Source organism: Crinia signifera, chromosome 9 (assembly GCF_055691185.1).
Source record: "Crinia signifera chromosome 9, ASM5569118v1, whole genome shotgun sequence".
NCBI classification, from domain to species: domain Eukaryota; kingdom Metazoa; phylum Chordata; class Amphibia; order Anura; family Myobatrachidae; genus Crinia; species Crinia signifera.
Window position 1 is genome coordinate 39,581,521 of NC_139225.1, and position 22,625 is coordinate 39,604,145.

A 22,625-nucleotide genomic window follows, 5' to 3' on the forward strand; every position below is an offset into this window, starting at 1 on the left:
TTATTCAGATCTGATCGCACGTCTGTGAATTCACAGGCCAGAGGATAATCACATTTGTAGGGCTCAGAGTAAGGATGCGCTAGGCCATCCTGTGATAAAATCCAACCCTTTTGTAATCACTACCCATTAGCTAGGTGAAAGGAAGCAGGCATTTGGAGGTGGTAACCGCCAATTTTCTTGGAATATCAGGGAATATGCAGGTATGCCTAAGTACTTGAAGGACGTCAGTTCTGACCCCGATCAGCCTGTTTCTATTGCACTTGGCAAGTAAGTCCTGCATGCACTGGAGATGGTGAGCGACTTGCATATGAATTTGCTGCGGATCACCGATTGGCGTAAATTTCAAAAATTTTGGTGAATGTGCGTGGCCAAGCAGATGGTGCCTGTTTTTGTGACAATGAGTCCTTAATCTACAGTTTTGACCCTAAGACCAAACAACAATTGGCCCAGTGGACCCAAGTTCGAAGGGATCTGCCACAGAGTGAGAACTGCATGGTCAAGCAGATGGTGGCTGTTTTTGAGTCCAAGACTGGTCATTCAGCTACCGTACTCAATGGCGTAGAGAGGAGGGGGGGAGGGGGCAGGTCCCCCTCTGCCTCCCCTTTGCAGGGAGTTGGGCAGTGGGGAGAGAGAAGGCACATTGCTGCGGCAGCACAGACTCTCTCCCCAGCTCAGCAAACGCTGCTCAATGCAGTCAGTGTGCTGAGCTGGGGAGACAGCAGCAGCAGCCTGTCCTCTCTTTCCCTCTATATGTGCAATGATAATCCCGCCCCCGCACAAATTGCATGACTTTTTTTTCCACCCGGTGGCCACACCCCTGAGCATACCACTCATGCAGCAGCGCACCGTCGCTGGATGGCAATTGGTAACTGGTAGGACAACCAATGCCTGTTCCAAGTGCTGGAAGAAATTTCCAGGCACCATTCAAGAACCCACTCTACTGGTGTCCTTCCCCATCATGACGATACACCTGCCCACATGTCCAGGAAAGCGGCGCATTTTCTGGTCTATGAAAGTATCACAGAGCTTGCTAACTGTGGCTACTATGTTACTTGCTGATGAAACAATACGATTGCAGAAGTAATGACCATATATATTGGAAAAAAAATGGTCACCTGCAATAAATAGTTTAAAAATAGAAACTTGCATGACCGTATTCTTATATATACTCTTGTAAAGAGCAGGAATTGCAATCTGAAATGAGTTATATAATATTCCACATACTTCCGTTAAAGATGAACATAGCAACAATGTAAACATTAATAACACATCTCTGACTCATCTGATTGGGAAATTTCAATTACACAACATGGTGACTGCGGTATGCTGTATGTCAAACAGTGAGCAGGTTGGCACCACCCTACCGAACACCCCTTCCCCCATGCTGCATGAATCCCTGTGCTGGGATGCATACAGATGTGGAGGGATACGGTCTGTTGGTCGACCTATAGATGGTCATAAGGTCGACACCATATGTCGACATACTGCAATGCCGACATGGGTCTAGATCGACATGGGACAAGGTCGACAGGTCATTAGGTTGGCACAAGCATTAGGTTGACATGGTCTAGGTTGATAGTCAAAAGGTCAACATGGGGTTTTTCGCTGTTTTTTTTTGAGCCGACATGTGCCGACAGGCGGTATTTCATGCCCTATCATCCACTAGAGCGTGGTGGGGGAATAAAATAGTGTCCGAGTGCAGCACGGCACTGAGCCTGAAGCATGGCGAGAGCAGCGGTGCACTTAATCCTGTGTCCATGTTGACTGTGTCGACATTCGGGTAAAACAACAGTGAAAAACGCCATGTGAACCTTTTGACTGTCGACCTAGACCTAGACCATGTCAACCTAATGCTTGTGTCGACCTAATGACCTCTCGACCTTGACCCATGTCAACCTCCTTGCAGTATGTCGACCTAGTGGTGTTGACTTAATGACTGTCGACCATCTTTACAATCCATACCCGATGTGGATGCGTCCCGCACAGAGAAGAAATCATTTGATAGCTACTTACTCAGTGGCTGCTTGTGGTTCAACTAAATCAGGGCAGGTGCCAATGTCACCCACCCACCATGAACAGGCTGGGGAACACCTGCGTTTACTGGGGCCCGCAATTTTTGCAGATGGGCAAAACCATGCTGCACTGCATGTAGGGCAGATGTAACAGATGCAGAGAGAGTTAGATTTGAATGGGGTGTGTTCAAACTGAACTCTAAAATGCAGTGTAAGAATAAAGTAGCCAGTATTTAACCTGCACAGAAACAAAATAACTCCCTTAAATCTAACTCTTTCTGCACATGTTACATCTGCCCCACCTGCAGTGCATCATGGTTCTGTCCATCTTCAAACATTGCAGCCTTTATAAGGCGTTCTGCTTTTATGGACAACACTGCTCTGAATAATGGGAATGGCAGCGATAGTTCATAGTGATACCAATATTGGATTTTATTAATACCTTCCTGAGTATCAGTGTTGCACAGATGACAGTCACAGGGATCAGGTATGCATGTAATCTCCTGCTGATGTCATGTAAGGTGGAACCAATTGCTGAAACAGCATTGACATGACTAGACTCCCCTCACTGAACAACAATAATACATACAGTACCTGATTAATAGTGAAACTCTCCTGGAGAGGTGGGATAATGTAGGGAAGGGACGTTCTGCCACAGCCAACTTCACATTGGGCATTATTTTGGTTATTGCGCTCCGTTCCAAATTCTTTCGTAAATGACCGAACGCCACGCTGTGCGGACATTCTAAGAATACACGCCCACAGGTTGTCCACATCCCTTCGGACGGACTCTCTAAGAAGAGGCAGTGTCTTCGGACTACATCCAAACGTGCGTGTGCGGTGGGAACACAAAGATTCAGGATGGTCTTACAGCGTCCGAACGGACGGGAAGCTGGCCGTACGCACCGATTCGGTGTATTTCCGCAAAACTCACTACTCTATTCGGAACTCATGCTTCTGCAACATGACACACTTAAGCAATTAGCCAAACTAATAACAAATTGTTTATTTGTAAATGTAATCAATTAATTCCAACTTGATACTTTAACACATTACTAGCACTTTAGATTAACCCTAACATCATGTTAAGTGTCATTACTTCATTGTTGCCCCTTTACCTGTCTTAGTGGTTCCAATTGAACTGTGAAAAGAGTGTAATTAATCACTAATGAGTAGAGGAGTGGATTGTATTGTGGTCAGCTGAGAGTGCTTCAGGTGCGAGCGTACTAATTGGGCAAACTGAATGCCTAGCCCATAAACCAAGTGCTCTCCGCAAACTGAAACTTGCTTATGGACACCGCATATTTCGTGCGTGTTGGTTCGCTTGCAGTCGGTGTCCTGTCTGAATGCACGCCTACCACAGTTCGTGCATTCCCACGTGTACGCCCAGATTTATGCCCAGTTTTGCCCACTTTGAAACCTCACCCTTGTGTACGCCCACATGACGCCCATGTTACGCCCATATTTCCCGAGCCACTTCGATGTACATTTCTGGATGGATTTGGAACGGACAGCACCAAGCAGAATAAGGCCCATAATTTGGAACACAAGAAGATTGGGTTGGAGGGACACACCCACAACATGTATCAGACCTCTCAAAGAGAACAAGCCGAGGTGTTGTTCATATTCTAGTAATTTATAGACTGTACTAGATACATTGTGATTGGTGAGCATTGAGCAGCACTTCCATTTTCCCTTTTTGTGGAGGTTTTGATAAATCTCCCGATTGTATAGCTGGCCATACAGTTGTCCAATTTGGTTACTTTTCACCTGATTCCGACAGGTCCAAATTGGATTTGATTGACATCTAATCCATTCTGATGCGCGGTCCTGTGCTTGCAGGTTAAACCTCAAACACAGGCAACCAATCCTGTGCAAAGGAATTATTATGCGACTTCTCCCTCCAAGACATCACATAAGTGTATGGGGTCTAACACTGCTAGTACTCGGCTTCTACAGCACTTCTTGTTCATTTAACACTTTCTAACACACCGTGGTACGACGGGCCAATAGTTGGGATTCCGACGGTCAGTATACCGACATTGGAATCCCGACCCCCGGTACTCCGACAGAGGGGTGAGCACAAAGAAGCCACATGCAGGCTCGCTGGCTAGCCACTGATTCTATGGAGGTCGTGGGACCCAGCAAAGGAGAATAGCCCCTCCTTTGTCAGGATCCCAACTGTTGGGCATTTCAACAGTTGGGATTCCGATGTCAGCCTAACCGCCGGGACCCCATCTGCCGGGCCATCATCCAGCATGAGCGGTTCAGCGCTTTGGAATTTAACCTTAAGAATATTGAGGACCCATCTGATGAGGTCACCTGGTCGTGGTAGGTGTCCCCATAATTTTGAACAAAGTTAACGCTAAGTACTAATTTTACTCCATATTAAATTTGAGAATCTTCTTCTTCATCTTTTTCTTATTATTATTATTATTATTATTATTATTATGATGATTACTATTATTATCATTAGCAATATTCTTAGTACTTGTATTGATTTATTTACTAAGATGGGATTTCTATTTCACATGGGTTGTTGCTTTGGGCAACCAATCCGAACCTACTTCTTATTTATTTAGCACCTTCTAGAAGATAATAGATAGCATCTGATTGGTTGCCCATAGCAACATCCCATCTTCAATAGATCTCCCATCTTAGTAAATAAACCCTGCCGTGTGCACCTACATTTTCTCTTTTTTCAATTTAGGGAGCACAGGCTTGTACCCGTTCCAGATCTAATCCAATTGCCAGCTCATAGGTGTTCGATCCGGCAATAGTGTGATATGAAAGGGCTTACTGGGAGCAGCAACCCGACATTATGAACCAGTAAAAAAGCAGGGTTCTTACCAGTTTGTTGCTGGGTTACTGTGTAATGTGATCGGGTTAACCAGGTCAAGCGACCCGGTTCCTGTTCACACTGATGGAGGAGGCAGTGCTTGGAGCAGCGTCAGGTACGCCGCTTTGCCCCGCCCCCGCAATATTGCCAGGGGCCTGAGAGAGCAAAATGCAGGGTCCATTGGGGACTAAACCATTTCACAGTCCCGATGTGACCCTGAGTTTTGCAAAATCGATATTAGTTGTTATCATACTGAGAACACAGTTGTAATTGTAAATGTATGAGTTAATGACTCTGGTGATGTCTTTATTTCCCTGGCATTTAATAACCTTTGGTATGCATACTTTAGCTACTTTTACAGGTATGCATATATACAGGGCAGAGTTTCTTCTTTATTAGAAGGATTTTGAAGTTTTATTGTTGCTCAGTAACTAATGTATATTTCACTTGCAAAACAAATAGTTAAAAACAAGAAAAGAACTGTATGGGACCTACTGTATCTGGCATAGACATAAGCCAAGCGCATATACTACTGGGGCCAGGGAACATGGATTTGTCATATTAGCAGCTATACATTTGTCCACAATTTCAGCAAACTGTATTTTAATTTTTACTTGCAGCATGGCTGCAACTACAGACACGTAGTTGTGTGCTATCCCTAATCTCCAGAGATAATTGTAGGTTTGTAGGTATACTGGCTTACCTCCCAACTGTCCCAATTTTTGTGGAAACGTCCCTTTTTTTGGGATGGACCCTTATCCCTCCCAGGGCCAGCAGTATCCTGAGGTGGCAGGGGCAGTTGGGAGTCGCCCCTGCTATGTGCACAGTGTCTATTCACACCAGGCAGGGGGTATGACCAGCAGCTCACAGAGGTGGTGAAATGGGGGCATGGCCTCATGGGAGAAAGTCCATACAATCACAGAAGAAATACGAACAATATTTATATATATATTATAGATAGATAGATAGATACAGTAGATAGATAGATAGATAGATAGATAGATAGATAGATAGATAGATAGATAGATAGATAGATAGATAGAGATCCAACTATGCTGCACAACGCTTTTGTGCTGTCCTTAGCTCAAAGAAAAATAGATTCTCTAATCTTACTCCAGGGGAAAAAAAAGCTATTGAATCGCTGAGAGATAATTTGGCTATCATTGTACGCCCCACCGATAAGGAAGGGGGGGGGGGGGGTGTATAGTGATACTGAATAGAGAAGACTATATTCAGGAAGTCATGAGACAAGTAGCAGATAGTGACTGTTATGAAACACTTGACTCCACTGAAGAATTTAAGCTACAGATTGACAGTTTACTCCGATTTGGTTTGGAGCAGGGCTGGTTGGATGAACAAACAGATGACTTTTTTTTTTACTCAGAACTTTCCTAGGATACCTCTATTTTATATCCTCCCGAAGGTTCACAAAGCCTTGATTTCCCTGCCAGGCAGGCCCATTATTTCCTCTATAGAAGTGGTTCCCAACCCTGGTCCTCAAGTACCCCCAACAGTGCACGTTTTCCAGGTCACCAGGCAGGTGCACTCATTATTCAGGCACATGTGAAAAGATCACAGGTGGAGCTAATTATAGCACTTGTGATTCTGTGTGGAGACCTGCAAAACAAGCACTGTTGGGGGTACTTGAGGACCAGGGTTGGGAACCACTGCTCTATAGGATCATTGGGACAACCACTATCCCAATATGTGGATTAATTATTACAGCTTGTGGTAAAGAGTAGTCCCTATTTTCTTAAAGATACTACAGATTTTTTGAATAGGATTAATGAACTTGGTAACCCACCTGCTAATTATTTACTGGTGACACTGGTTAAATATCTATCATTTAATCTCTACGTGGGTAATTTTACATCATTGTACACAGCAGACCTGTTTATCAGGGAATTGTTCACAAAGAAACTTTGTTGCACTACACTGCAACTTTGAATTGCAACATTTCTCCACTGTGTCTGATTCTAGTAATAGAAAATTCTGACTATTACATCTGACAAAAGGCGTTAGGAGAAAGGATATAAATAAATCCTCAGTATTTCTTGATAAATCCCAGTAGGAATTGATATTATTTTGTGGTGAACACACGTGGGTCATAAAGGGTGACTATCAAAGGTTTTCTAATTTTTGACAATTATACTTTGAACAGTATATCACACCCCAATGAGATAGGCGATACTATTAAAGACACAATGACACAGTTTAACTTTTGCATATATTTAATATACAGTGTCTAAGTAGGAAACCTGGTCCACACATTGATATATAACAAGATAATGCACAATCAGGAAGCCACCGTTAAAAAATAAAAATAACACACTTTATCCTTCCCTTGTAATCACTTGTCGTTTTTATGTCTTTTATGTGTGTTTGTCATATTTCGCTAGTTTTAACCACTGAAATAAAGGTTATATTTAAACTTCCTGAAACCATATAGGTGCACCCGTTAAAATACATCTTTCTCTCTTTTGTTTATATTTATCCTATTTTTGTCTAGTGGTGGCACACCTCCCATTAAGATAAGTTGAATACACCAATCCAATTGTTATCAAGGGGGGTCCTTTCTTTCCTCTAACATAATGAGGATTGTGTGCGGGTAACAAAAAAAAAAAACCTTTCATGACACTTGATGTCACCAGCTTGTACCCGAATAATGCACATGCTGAGGGATTGCAGGCTGTGATGTTGTAGGTTCCAGTCCACTCTATGTAGGTCCTCCGATATAATTTTTGCTATCATTAATGGAAATTATTTTGCACAAAAATTATTTTTTATTCAACAATTAATTTGTTTTACAGTGCAAAGGTACAGCGATAGGGTCTAATATGGCCCCATCTTAATTTTATAATTTTATGTACCAATAGGAGTTGAAAAACATTATTTCTAATTTTGAGTATTGCAAGAAGAGACAGAGTTTGGTTTGTCACGATGTGGTGCACCATGAAGAAAGAGTTTACTCAATACAATAAAATATACCTTTTAATTAGAATAAATTAAAATTGCGAAATATGACAGACTACATAAAACATGAAACATATACACAAAAAATGTGAACATAGTGCAAGTTAAAATTACACGTACGGAGTCCCTATGTGTCTTACTCCTCCTAAATAAATTATATCAAAGTATGCTCTCTTATTTATTCCTCAACAGGTGTCTATGTGGCCACTTCATTGTATGGGAAGAGAGATAAGCTGTGATAATCGATGTGTATCCACAGATTGTGTGTATGAATGACGTATGATGGATCCCTCAGATCAAAAAAAAAGGGGGGGGGCTACGGATCTCTTGATGGATCACAAGAATGGTCATAATGTGGAGTGATATGTTTGCGTTCAAGACAATGTCTAATTCAGCCACTGCATGTAAATAATGTTGCTGAGTATATAAGCAACAATCTGCATATTTAGTTCATCAAGACTAATATAGTGACAGTGTACACAATGTTATTATCTTAGTTGGGGGGATAAATGACCCCTTGATACCACTGCTGGTTCCCACACTAGAATTCAATGTGTATGTGGTTCAGCATATCGAGCTCTGCAGACAGTATTGATAGAAAGCGGCATACACAATACACAATCTGAGGGGATCAGTAGAGTGCCTGCCCATGCTGGATCACAGATTGCATGTAGCTCAGCAATAGGTAGGTATACACGGGAGTCAGTACCACATTGAACGGCTGCTTATACCACATTATACCACATTAGAGTCCTAATAAGGACTGATAAATTACATGGGTAAATTCAGCAGGTGTGCATACGTATCTGCTGTGTAACGTATCTGCTGATTTGCGGCTCAGCAATGAGCCCTGAGCATGATGTTAATGATGGAGATAGCGTGCACACTGAGGTGATCTAAGCTGGGGGGATCAATGTCCCATGGTTCACTGTTATGAGTGCCCACCCTGGATCACCGAGTGCATGCAGCTCAGCAACAGGTAAGTATTAGTAACGTCAAGGAACGTTTGGCTATGAAGCCCATGGCTATGAAGCCCATACAGTAACACTACTTGTTCCATGCCTGAAAGATGTTTCTCTATTATGTTATATGATCTGTCATGCCATACTATTTATTGGTCTGATGCTATGACCTTTAATACAAATTTTTTAACTTCTTCATTGAGTCCAGTGCTGGTTTATCCATGAGGAGGAGAAATCTTTCCTGGATGTATCTTGATTGTATATATATATATATATATATATATATATATATATATATATATATATATATATATATACATACAGGCGATGATCTGCACTCCTCACAACCAGCTTGCAATTCAAAATAAGCAATGTCCAATACAGTGGAAGTCTGGTCAAGTTTCGGGTGTTAAACCCTTTATCAATTGTCTTGATAAAGGGTTTAACACCCGAAACGTTGACCAGACTTCCACTGTATTGGACATTGCTTATTTTTAATTGCAAGCTGGTTATGAGGAGTGCCGATCATCGCCTGTATGTATCTGTATCCCTGTTCAAAGTTGTACACAGTACACAGAGTGCCTGGCAGACTTGTTTATCTATATATATATATATATATATATATATGTAGCAAACTTTTTCACTAAAACAGTTCCTTCTCTTTAATTAGTAATGTGGAAGAAATAAAAATCAGATATGCATAACCCAGACTCAAAATTCGTGTTGACCAGGATTATTTGGGTCATAGTCAATCAGCTGATACCTGCAGTTGCATCTAGAGGGGAGGGGTACTTTTTATACAAGTCCAGGTATGCTGAAGGGCCCTGGGGCCCTCTCCCCACGGCACAGCCACTCTCCGCAACTCAGCACATGCTTCACAGTGCCAAAACTGAGCGCGGACCTGGTCCCCATGGCTGTTCCCATCACCCATAGGTAGTACATGTCAAGAAAAAGAAAATAATTCTGTAAAAGAATAAAGAAAGATTGTGTAAGGCAAGAACTGTGTTCAACATGGGACAAATATCTTGAAATCACTTCACATCCCTTATTATGTGCGATAGGTGTGTGTGTATATAACTATCACTATGTATATTTAGCTAGGTATATCGAGGAGATGTATAATGCCTTAACTAAAAAAAGTGGAAAGGTTGTCCACACCAAACACTCACCGTCTGTCATTTATCTAGCACAGGGGTCTATTAACTAAGCCTTGGAGAGAGATAAAGTAGATGGTGAAAAAGTAGCAGCCAATCAGATTCGATCTACTATAGTGTAGAACAGTGGTTCTCAACCCCGGTCCTCAGGACCCCCACACAGTTCATGTTTTCCAGGTCACCTGTGCATTTTTAAAATGTGACAGTTGGTGATACAGAGGGCAGCTGCTGGTGACCTGGAAACCTTGCACTGTGTGGGGGTCCTGAGGGCCAAGGTAGAGAACCACTGGTCTAGAAGGTGCTAAATAAATAGGAAGTACAATCTGATTGGTTGCTATGGGCAACATCCCATATTCAACAGAACTCACATCTTAGTAAATAAACCCCTGATATACATTTTCCCTTGAATAAAGACCTTTACCGCAAAAAGTTTCTTACCAGCTCTGTTATATAACACCATGTAATTCTGGTTTAGTTGCACTCTAATTATACAAGGATTACCAAAAAAGACCTCAGAATATTAAGTAAAAGATAATACTTGACTTAATTACATTGATGTTTGTACTTGGCACATGGATTTGCGGAGAAGATTTGAACTAAGCTAATATGGGAAACGGAAGAATAAAGGAATTTCATGGAGTCATCTTACAAGAGACCGTTCTCTCATAACCTTTCATTATATGAGATCATGTTTTGTCCAACTAACATGCTGAAACAGCTTGGACATGACTGCTCCGTCCCCCGTCCCCCACCAATTATGAAAGAAAGTTGGACAGCACAGAGATTACAGTATAAAATAGTTGGAATCTCGCACTTGTCAGCGATCTCGTAAGTCATGTCACAATAAGTGTGAGAGAGTGTCTCCAAAGTGTGGGAATAAAAATGTGATGTGTATTACAAGTATTTACAGGACTGTGATCAAAGACCAGCTCTCTGCAGAAGGAAGTTGTGGACGATCCTCTCCACACCCAAACACACACACACACAGGGCCGGCAACAGAAATCTTAGGGCCCCATACACTGATATCTCTGGGGACCCTTTCTCCATCAAGCACAGCAGTGGTGTGGAGCAGGGAGGGAGTAGTAGTGTGGAGTAGGGTGGGAATAGTAGTGTGGTGTAGGGAGGGAGGTTGGGAGTAGTAGTGAGGAGCAGGGAGGGAGGGTGGGAGTGGTGGTCGGAGCATTGAGGGAGTTGTGGTGTCCACCTGTAAAGCCATATACAAAATTCCCTCAGTAGTGCCATATACAGAATGCCCCTTATAGTGCCATATGCAAAATGCCCCACCCTAGCTCCATATGAAGAATGCACCCTTTAGTGCCTTATGCAGATTGCTCCCGTAGTGCCTAATGCACAATGCCCCCCGTAGTGTCTAATGCATGCATGTCCAAACTATGGCCCTCCAGCTGTTGTCAAACTACAAGTCCCATCATGCCTTGCCACAGATTTGCTATTAGTGAATGCTAAAACTATGGCAAGGCATGCTGGTATGTGTAGTTTCACAACAGCTGGAGGGCCATAGTTTGACCATGCCTGGTCTAATGCTTCCATCAATACTCACTGCTGCAACCACATGTGCTGCTCCTGCTGCCTCGCTGGCTCCTTCCCTGTGAGGGGAGCGTACCTCACGCTTCTCCTACTCCTTATTATCCACAAGCCAGGCCTGTGAGCTCTGATTGGTTGGCACATTCGAAATGTAAGAAATATCTAAATCCAGCTGCAGTGGAGCTGCTAAACCCCTCGGTTCGCACACACACACACTCTCCACCGCGCCCCCTTCTGGATGACAAGTGTCTGAGCTGCAGTTATGGGGTGGGTCTAAGCGCTTTGGCTTTGGGTACCTGGCCATCAGCAAGGATGATGTCTGAGTGTCAGTAGAACTGGCATCTAAGTGACAGGGGGGACAGGCAGCTGAGCAGGGGGAGATGTATTTGGCCCCCTCAGATCGTCCACGCACACAGAGGGGGCTATTCAAAAATCAACCCAAATCGGATGTGTGTGACATCCCATCTGATGCATGTGACATCCCATCTGATGCATGGCCCCATGCATATTGGGTCAGACCCTACAAAGGTCTGCACCAACGATGTAGCAGTGGAGTCTGGGCAGTGGCGGGTGCTGAGCAGCTGGCAACGGCAGCTGAGTTTAAACAAGAAGACTGGCCAGCCGCTGATTGGCTGAGAGAATTCTGCCGGACAGTCTTTTGAATTATTATTTTTTTAAATTCTGTTTACATGATAAAAGAAAGAATATAAGTTATTATGTATTTTACTGTAATCCAATTTATATTATATCTCTTTGCTGTAACAAACACAACTATGCCTTGCTGATTATAATACTATAATGCTCAATCCTAAATAAAAAATAATAAAAATAAAAAAAATCTGCTGTCGCTTCCCACCCTACCGCTACAGCTACCCGACACCTGCCGCTACCCGGACCCCACAAATCATTACTGCTCGGCTCTCCTGCTCCCCACTGCAGCTCCCTGGAAGTTTACATGCGATAAATTGCATGAGCTTTATCACATGTAAAAATGGCACATCAACTGCCAAATCGTAAGTGAGCCTCCTGGGGCACTGCCGAGGGAGCTAAAGGGCAATTTGGTCTGACTTGCCCTTTAGCTCCCTTGGAATAGCTGGACTAGTGTATGGGGGCCTTTAGACTACCTCCATTGCTTTAGTTCAGGGCAGCCATCAAAGGGGGGGGACTGTGGGTATTTAGTGGAGCACACAGGGGGGTTTATGGTTGCACAGAAACCCGCCTGATAGCCAAGATTTTTTTGGTGGGCTGCCAATGTCCAGTCACTGCAGCTACTGAGTGCCCGGCAGAGACTGAGGCAGCTTTTACATGCCTGCAGATGCCGTTCCCCAACATGAGAGCGTTAAGGAACTCTCTGTGCTAGGGTAGGGTAGGGTGCTTAGCAGTGGCAGGAGCCCGGAAGTAGCAGGGTCTGGACGTCACTATGCAACTTCGGAGTGTTCACATACTAAACAACATAATGCCTGTTACATATTTTGACACATTTTGTACTGTAAGTTCCGCTTACCGACATACTTGATACATGCTTGTTGCCAGGGTTACATGCTTGTTGTCAGGGGTTACGTGCTCCTTGCCAGGAGTTACATACTCGTTGCTATGTGGGATTATGGGATTACATGCTAGCTGTTCAGGGAAGGTAACATGCTCATTGCCACAGGGCAATAGCATAACTTGAAATTTTGCGCCCCCCAGCCAAAAAAGTGTCTGGTGCCAACCGCCCCCTCTTATTATTCACCCCTTTTGTACCGCATTTATAATTCCTATGTCATTAGGAATTATAAATTTGGTACAAAGGTTTTGAAAACTAAGAGAACAAGGGTTCCTTGTATAAGTAATTGATGTAATGATTGAATCCGACTGTGTCTAATTATTTGGAACAGGACAGAGGATAAAAAGAGGCAACTAACCGTTGATAGGCCAGCCCTCTGACAAAGTCGATGATGAAACGCATTGGGGCGTGGCCTAGCAACATCACAACAAGGAAGGAGTGTTGAGTGTAACCGGTTTAAACTTCTTAGGTGCCCTGCACTGTGTTCATGCTGTGTTTTTGCGGTTTTTGTATGCCACCTATTCTGGTACGTTACCCCATCCCTATATGTTGTATGTGCATCCATTAAACTTTTACATCCAATATGGAGCGCCTCTTTTCAACATTCTTTTAGATTCCACACCTGCCTGGACCCAGGAAAACCGTTAAGGTGGAAAACAGTGCGGCCTGATCAAATTAAAGGAGATCTGAGTGCGATGGAGAGACTGGACACAGGATTTGAACTGTGATTGCACACAGTGGGATGGTAGTCCCAATTACAGGGATATTATACATTTATAAGCACATTGTAAAAATTTTATATATATATATATATATATATATATATACACATTTGAGGGCGGCACTCACTTGTTTCAAGAAGACTCGTACAGCAGGAGTTATATCAACGTTTCTGAGCTTCTCTATTAATACTCCTTCATCAGGAAACAAACCAAATTTATACATACCCAACCCCCAGTGCACGAGGACGCTAGGGACGCACAGTTCTCGGCGGTACCGTGTCCTGAGGTCATCACTCAGAGCCCGCTACCACGGCAAGCGTCCTCGTGCACTGGGAGTTGGGTATGTATAAATTTGGTTTGTTTGTATTTGTATTTTGAAATATATTGTCCTTTTCTGAGTCTGAAGCAGAAAGTTTCCTGTTTAAACAACAAATCAGTCCATTTTTTGCAAAAGGACATATTAAAGCGGCCGCTTTAATATGTCCTTTTGCAAAAAATGGATTGCTATCACAAATAAGTGCAGCTATGACTGGATATTACTTGTTGTGGAGGAAGCAAATAGAGAATTGTGTATCGCACGTAAGCGGATTGTAGAATTCGAAACATTGCATAAGGAAACTTTTGTATCAGATAAAACCTGTGATTGGCTTGATAAGTTTACTAAACAAATGACTGATTATCATAAAGACCTGGTGTGGACGTGTGAAGCTAGATTACATCATTGGTTGGCAGGAGGCTCCAACCAACAGGGTCGCTACCAGTGCGGCCGCAGAAACAGAACACGCTTTTTCAAACCAGTAGGGGCCACAAATTCATCTATGGAGGGGTTAACTACTAGTGACTCTGACAATGTTTCTGAAGGTGTAAGACAGCGCTCAGGTCCGGTCCGAACCCGCACAGACACAGGCGACCATAGGACGCGGCGCGGCGGCCAACATCAAAGGAAGAGCAAGAGACAGGGAAGGACCTCCCCTGAGAGCCTAGTATATAATCTCTCTGACCACGTATTAATTGAACATGAATTGAGTGTCCTGAATAAGGGCATGTTGTTTGTTCCTACTGTTGTGTTTGATCCCACTAAGTGGGAAATTGAAAAATTTAAGTTGTCTAGGCAGCTGAAGCTTACAGAATTTCTCAATAAAAGTGTTGACAATAGGAGCAATATTGAAAAGGTGTCTGGTATCCCGGAACAACTGAAGCTGTTACAGCCGAGATTGGTGTTTGAACCTGTGTCCTCTAACGCCACTATTAAAACGTTTAACCGTTTGTTAGCATAAGATATTCCTATTAACACCAGATCAGGACAATATAGTAATCTTACCAAGGAAGAAACGATGGCGATGAGAGGCGATAAGGGCGGGGCGATTGTATTGCAGAATCTTTCCAATTATAAATCTGAGATAGAGAGACAATTGTCGGATACAGATAAGTTCAAGGCACAATTGGAAAGTATGTTACAGGAAGCCATTGCTAACAGAATTATTGGTAGTGATTTAGCTAAGGCTCTATGCCCTCGAGCACCCGTAGTGCTGTTGATGTATACATTACCAAAAATACATAAAGGCCTTAATTCACCTCCTGGACGCCAATAATAGCAGCACGCGGCTCCCTGTACCAAAATGTGTCAACTTACATCGATGCCATTTTGCAACCATATATTAAAGCTACTAGTGGTTTTCTGTTGGATACCACAGCTTTTTTGAGGAGACTGTCTGAGATTGGTGACATTCCGGCTGGATGTCTGTTATGCAGCCTGCATGTCACTAGTCTCTATACTATCATACCTAATGACCAAGGCCTGATGGTTGTCAAAAGACTAATACAAGATAACTTCCTTTATGAGGGACCCGACATTGATTTTTTTTCTGAGTTTATTAGAGACAGTGTTAACACATAATTACTTTTTCTCTAATGGAAACATTTTTTATCAAACGTCAGGATGTGCGATGGGGACGAATTTCGCCCCATCGTAGGTGAATACTATCATGTTGTTAATTTAACAGGATTAGTTTTTTCCAACATCGATGTTTCTGGCAGAATTTTGTTCTACGCCAGATACATCGACGATTTATTCCCTATATGGCAGGGTGAAATTAATACTATAGACACAAATGTCGTAAACTTTTTAGATGTGCAGTTTACCGTGTGTAATGGGAAGGTTTCCACTAATGTGTTCACTAAGCAACCGGACCGTAATTTACTTTTACATGCGACTGGTTTTCACCCCAAAAATTTAAAATTTGGATTACCTTACTCACAATTTATTAGAGCAAGAAGAATTTTTAGCAGCGATAAATTGGCTGAGGAGGCAGATGATACCATGCTGATTACATTTTCGTCAAGAGGTTATCATTTGCCCCTCCTTCTGAAAGTTAATGAAAAAGCAATGCTCCAGAATAGAGAACGTCTGTTACAATATAGCAATAAAGATAAATATGTGAGGAGGTTCCCCTGGGTCAAACACTTTAATACAGCTAATTTGGTGATTAGCTCTAGAAGCAAGAGACTGTGGCCAATGGTGACGTCCGATTCCAGTTTGGGATTGGAAGGGACCAATATAATGAGCTGCTACTCTAGAGGTAGAAATATTAAGGATTTGGTGATGAAAACAGATGTAACAGAGTTACATCAACAAACCAGCGAGCAGTTTTTGAGACCACAAAAAGGTTGTTATAGGTGCCTTGATTGTACCTCCTGTCGCTCAATGTCAATTGGTCCTTCGTTTGTACATCAGTGGTCTGGCAAGAAATTTGTTATCCAACATAGGGTAACATGTACAACTAAGTGTAATATTTATATGCTGACTTGCCCCTGTTCACTTAGTTATGTGGGCAAAACGGAGAGAACGTTGCATGAGAGACTGGCGGGACACAGGTCAGCAATCAAGGCTGCCTATGACAAGGGTGGGAGTGATCAGCCACTTGCCCGTCACTTCTATGAGGCTAAACATAGCATGGCATCGCTGAGGAGCATGATAATCGATCATGTGCCCACCACTTTGAGAAGGGGTGTACGAGCACTGAAGCTTCTAAGAAGTGAAGCGCGCTGGAGACAAAGATTAGGTACATTGTCGCCAGGTGGTTTAAATAAGGCACATGGGTTACATTGTTTCCTATAAGGGTTCATTAAACTTGGTATAAAATATGCTGTATATCTTGTCATTAATGTTATGAAAGTAGCTGCAGGATTTTGTGATAAATTAAGAAGACGTGTCCGGTATAATCAGTAGAATCCTTAATAGAATGTATTTTGATGTATTGTTGCAACAGTGAGTCTATTTTCAGATTGTTGTGATAAACTGTAAGTGTTCAATGAGATTTGTGATACTGTTATGTTTGGGGGTTACCTAGGTGACCAAGCCTAGGACGGAAACTGGGTGTCTGGACGCATCATCAGTGCCAGTGGCGTAACTATAGCTCTGCAGCCCCCGCGGTGGCGGGGGGGGGGGGGCGGGCGCAGAGAAATTGGGGGCGCCGCCGGGGGGGGGATGCGGGGCTATAGTTACCCGCGGTCTGCGTCTCGCCCGGCTCTCTGTCGGGACCTTCCTGATGTCACGGTCCCGGCCGGCTCATGCTGCAATGAAAACTGACAATTAGAAAATGGCTGCCCCCATACTGCAGACAGTTTTCTGTCTGCAGTATGGGGGCAGCCATTTTCTAAGAGTCCGTTTTCATTGTAGCAGCGGGAGCCGGCCGGGACCGTGACGTCAGGAAGGTCCCGACATATATATATATATAGCATTTGAGAAAAAATGAGGACACTCACCGGGCTTCATACATGGATATATATTTTCTTTTAATCCATCTTCAGCAGTTCACAAACATAAAGTGCAATGTGTATGACAGTGGGCCATGGGCCAACGTTTCGGTCCCAGGCGAGAGAATACTGGGCAGCCCGCAAATTGCGGATATGGTAGGAATCTTTATGATAATGTTTTGTATGTATACATATAGGAAAACTGATGCGGTTTAGATTCCCAGTCCATATATTATAGTTAACTCCAAGAGGGTGTGGCTTTGAGCTCCTGAATGGTACTTATGCTTGGCTGGCACATTGGGGTATATGCACTTTAGGAGGAGATAGTGGGGGCCTTGACAAAGGTCTGGGGGCAGACCGAAACGTTGGCCCATGGCCCACTGTCATGCACATTGCACTTTATGTTTGTGAACTGCTGAAGATGGATTAAAAGAAAATATATATATCCATGTATGAAGCCCGGTGAGTGTCCTTATTTTTTCTCAAATGCTATACTGGTATCTGGATTTATCTGGAAGCACCTGAGTTGGCACCCCGACAGTGATATCTATTTGGAGGAGAGTGTGATCCATACCTCAGAATATATATCCGTGACGAAACGCGTTGGGGCGTGTCTTCCCGACCTTGCTGATTGCCGTACTCATCTCTGTCCGGTGCTCCTGTTGATCCTGCAGCCGCGGTCGCTGTACCGCCGAATGGTCTCGCCAAAGAAGCTCCCTGATAACATCTAACTTTGTTGAGCCGTGAGAACCGCTTATTTGATCCAATATATATATATACAAAATCTCTAGAATTGTGCTATATAGAAAAAGAGGTCACTAATAACACTTGACCTTCTACTAGCGAGGCCCCCACAATCTAAATATCCACACAAGATTGTTATAGGGCGCCCTTACACAGATGATAAATGGCAATTTCTGTCTTTCCTTATTTCACAAATCCATAAGCAACAAATGTTTTCATCTTATATGTAAAGCAGTTATTAAAATACAAATATTAAAATATTAAAACAAGCTGTTCTTGGCAAAATTCTTGTTTTAGGAGTTTTTTCCTTAGATAATGGATGACAAGTACCGGATGCGTTTCGTCTCTTTATGAGACTTCATCAGGGGTGTAACACTTTTTTGTTAGACAAATCTTTAAATATCTTTATAATGATTCTACTGTTTATACCGGACACGTATTAATTTACTTTGGTGTTCATGAAGATTTTACAGATTACTCTATGGACATTCGAGAAATTGGGGTAGAACTTTGGTGCAATAGATGGCCTTGTAACCGCAGTCAATGGATATTAAATGGATATTACTTCTTAAACATCATTTTTCAATCTGTCTTAAATTGGTACATCGTAGGTACCATTCCTAAGTTGGCTACGATCTCACTACTTTGTTATTGTTTGCTTCTGCAGAGTAATTGAATAATATAAAACCCTATATAGGGTAAACCCCTTGATTTTATCCTCCAAAGTATGTATAGTTCCTTTTTCTGAGATAGCTTAAATCAGGGCAAAAAAGGGAGGCCACTCCTGGTAGGCAAGTGCAAGTGTGCTCTTCAGTGTCCAAAAAGCAATATACATGTTGAGTATCCTGTATCCGGAGATCCATTATCCAAATTATTCAACAAAACCTTGTTTTTTTTAAAACAGTTAGAATTATTATTTTTTTTATCTCTCCCCCCCCCCCCCCCCCATGACCCTTTTGTTATACTTACCAAGTCCCCCGGCGTCCACGGCAGACCTTCAGCAGCGTCTCTGTTTGACAGAGGTTCAAGAAAGGAAATTTCTGATGGCATTGGATAAAAAAAAAAAATTGTGATAAGCACCTTTTAAGACACGCAAAATGTACTATTTAACTAGATCTGAGACATGTATACGGTGGCAATACAATTCTAGCACAAAACTGAATTGCATTTATATACAGACATATTTATTACTATACAAATCTTCAGCATGTCAGATGTAGTAATATTGGGTGAGATTTAATAGGATGAGAGATTCAAAAAGTGAGAGATTTGGTGAGAAATCTCCAGTTTTTTTAAAGCGGCAATCATTTACACTTCAAAATCAAACTGATCTTGCAGTGTAAATGATTGCCGCTTCAAAAAAACTGGAGATTTCTTACCAAATCTCTCACTTTCTGAATCTCTCATCCTAATAAATTCCCCACATTTGTGTCTAGCAGCTCTCACTCAGAGGTGATACTGTTACAAACGCAGAAGGATACATGCAATGTTTGGATGTATGAGATAATAAAGTGACATTATATTGCAACATTGTTGCCTGTCAGCTTGTACACTGTATTGAATGCACACAACAATCTGTGCTTTATACTATGAACAGAATGGAATAGATTAATATACCAAAAAGATGCTAATTAATGTGACAAGAAAGCACGTACACTGGATGAGATAAAGTCATGGTTTTTATTTTGTAGCAGGTATGAGGGTATGAGAGTAAGTAATGATTTTATTTATTATTGATTTTCTGCCCCCTTCCCCCCAAAAAATCTGCCCCCACCATCATCCACCCCCCTCCCCTCCTCTTCTTCATCATACGCCGCAAATGTAGACCATACCGATAGCAGCAGCGGGTTAGGAAGCTGTCTCCAGTAGGAAGCTGTCTCCAGTCCCTGCATCATGTAAGTGCCATTGGCTGCTCTCGCAGTCACTCAGTCCTGGAGCAGCAGCAGGAGAAGGCGGCGCTAGTCCAGGAGCAGAGCTCAGTCCGGCAGCAGCAGCAACTATGGGGAAGGAGTGTGTATGTAATCGCTCACCCCTGGACGGATGGCAGTCCAGCGGTCCGGTTTTCACCCAATTCTCTGCCATTTTCTGAGCGATTAATTTAAAATATGTAAAATCGCTCAGAAAATGGCTTAATGTCGCCCTGTGTGTGGGGCCCATAACACTTTGTGCAATTACCCTGTGCACAAAGTGGATCTAATCTTCCTGCTGCTGCTGTTGCTGCTACAACCTGGTCTGGATTTTCCACATTATCCTCATGTGGAAATATGCTGTATCTGCCACAATACTTAGCTACTTTGAATAAGACACTAGCTTCCATATGCAGTCTTACTAAAATACTAATAAAAGTTATCATTTAAAAACTTGATGTACACCATACAAATCACAGATTTTTCCTTTTTTTATTTTCATTTCTTCTGATGTAATTGTCTGGTGGTAGCACAACCAACCCCATAACCCCCACCCCCCACACCACCCCCTTCTGTAATTGTCAAATTCTGATAAAAGGCATATTGTATTATTAGTTGTTCCTATTTTCAAGTATTTAAAGGTCCTGTGGGGTTGGCACCATAGTGTCGGGTTTTTATCACCAGCCAATCAGCTCCTACCTGTCATTTTTAAAACTAAGCCTGTAACTTCACAGTTAGGAGCTGATTGGCCGGTGATTAAAACCAGACACTTTATCACTTCACCGAGCTTAATAACTAAAATAACTCTGCCCCATGTCTCCTCATTGAACATAATCAGTTTATGGGAGAGTATGTACAAGTTAATAAGTTAATAAGTGATACACACATTATTCAGAGTGTGTATTGTCTCTAATCCTGTAATTAGCCATTTAATTAGCATTGTTTGGAGAAGCATATTGACATCTAGAAGATAAGACAAAACAAAGTAGTGTGTAATGATGAGATACTGATGCTTGATTGGACACTATTTAATTAGTATTACTGCATGTGCATCACCCACCTTTACAAAATGCATGTGCACCACCCACCTTTAGGAAAATGCAGAGGGGATTTCCAGTTGCCCAGAAACTCTCCTCGTCTTGGCAAGTTTTTTACATTATGACAATAGTGTTAGGCGGACGATTAGCCGCAACCGATTGTGTCCCTCCTCTGACAGCACTGCTGTAAGTGACAGCGCCGAAGGCTCTGGGACACTGCGAGCGGTGGCCATCTTCTTCCGTCAGAAGCCGGGCAGACAGGGTGGAATTGTGGGGTCCGTTGCTAGGCAACGTTCAGAACTTCTGCCCTGCGCAGCAGCCGGACAGGGCAGTGGATGGCGGCTGATGTCACATGCCACAGGTACCTGGAAGGCCGGCGTCTGCTGGGAACAGACATCGGTTATAGTTCTGTTTTTGGGTCTCCAGTCTCAGAGTGTTCCCGGTTCCTGTGCCCTGTCATCAGCGTCCTGTGTGCCTGTCCCAGTGCAGTTCTTTATTCAGCTTGTTCTAGGTTTCAATCTCAGCTTTTCAGCCTGCTCAACCTCTGCGCTTCCTGTGATTTCCATCTTCCATACGTCAGGGGTTGATTGCATTTATTATTTCTTGTACCATCTTATTGCATTGTTGCATTAATTTATCTGTTGATATTTTTGGCCACTATTGCATCCTGTGTATTGTTACATTTACCCTTTGTGTTATTAGGTATCATCTTCTTGCATTGTTGCATTTGTGTTTTATGTACCCACTGTGCATTGTTGCACTTTCAGGGGTTATTACCCACATCTAGGAATGCCATGTGTACCCGTATCACCTCCCTATTCTTGCAGCATCTCAAACACCTGCGAGCAGCCTTGTCCCACCTAAGACCTGGCTGACACGGCTATTATAAGTAAAGCCTGCAGGAAGCAAGCAGGACCTTTGGGCTGCTGCAACAAGGCCGCACACACAGTATCTCCTAAAAAATATTATTATTAATAGAGCTGCTACCACATCATGCAGTGTAAGGGACAGAGCACAGCTGCTGCACATACCTAGTGTACCAGCTTCTTCTACCACATTTACTGACAGACCAGAGAGTAGCTATCAGGAGGAAGAGACAGGCCTTGCCCTGTGTGTCCCCCCCCCCCCCTTACTGGCACCAGTTGTACTTTTCCGAATGGGTATGGTGCTGCAAAAGTTAACCCAAAATATTTAGTATCCCCAAACGTATCACTGAGGGATCACACAAATCCCTCCATTCACGATGGCTGCTGCAACCCCATAGGTTTGCTCAGGGCTTCCCAGAGGTGGGGGGTAATAATTACCCGGACTTGCTGGAGGGGACCAGCAGGGGCCCTGGTCCAACCCCCTCCGTCCCTTCTGGGCGGCAGCAGCAGCACACACATACAGCATATGGTAGGCTGACAGCAGCTCATTCTGAGCCTTTTGTC

The 22,625-nt window shown here is 43.0% G+C and overlaps 1 long non-coding RNA gene across 2 annotated transcripts in view; it reads right to left on the bottom strand.

The window, feature by feature from the left end:
* Window positions 1–20,170, bottom strand: part of LOC146036574 (uncharacterized) — a 45,238-nt gene extending 25,068 nt beyond the window's left edge. The window contains exons 1-4 of one of the 2 annotated variants that reach the window (XR_014460860.1): window positions 20,084–20,170; window positions 19,221–19,291; window positions 15,073–15,146; window positions 9,313–9,749 (exon numbers count right to left, since the gene is read on the bottom strand). This is a non-coding gene — a long non-coding RNA (uncharacterized LOC146036574). Of the gene's footprint in view, window positions 1–9,312; window positions 9,750–15,072; window positions 15,147–19,220; window positions 19,292–20,083 lie in introns of those variants that run through there. The other variant, XR_014460859.1, reaches the window with a different exon arrangement.
* Window positions 20,171–22,625: the final 2,455 nt, after the last annotated feature.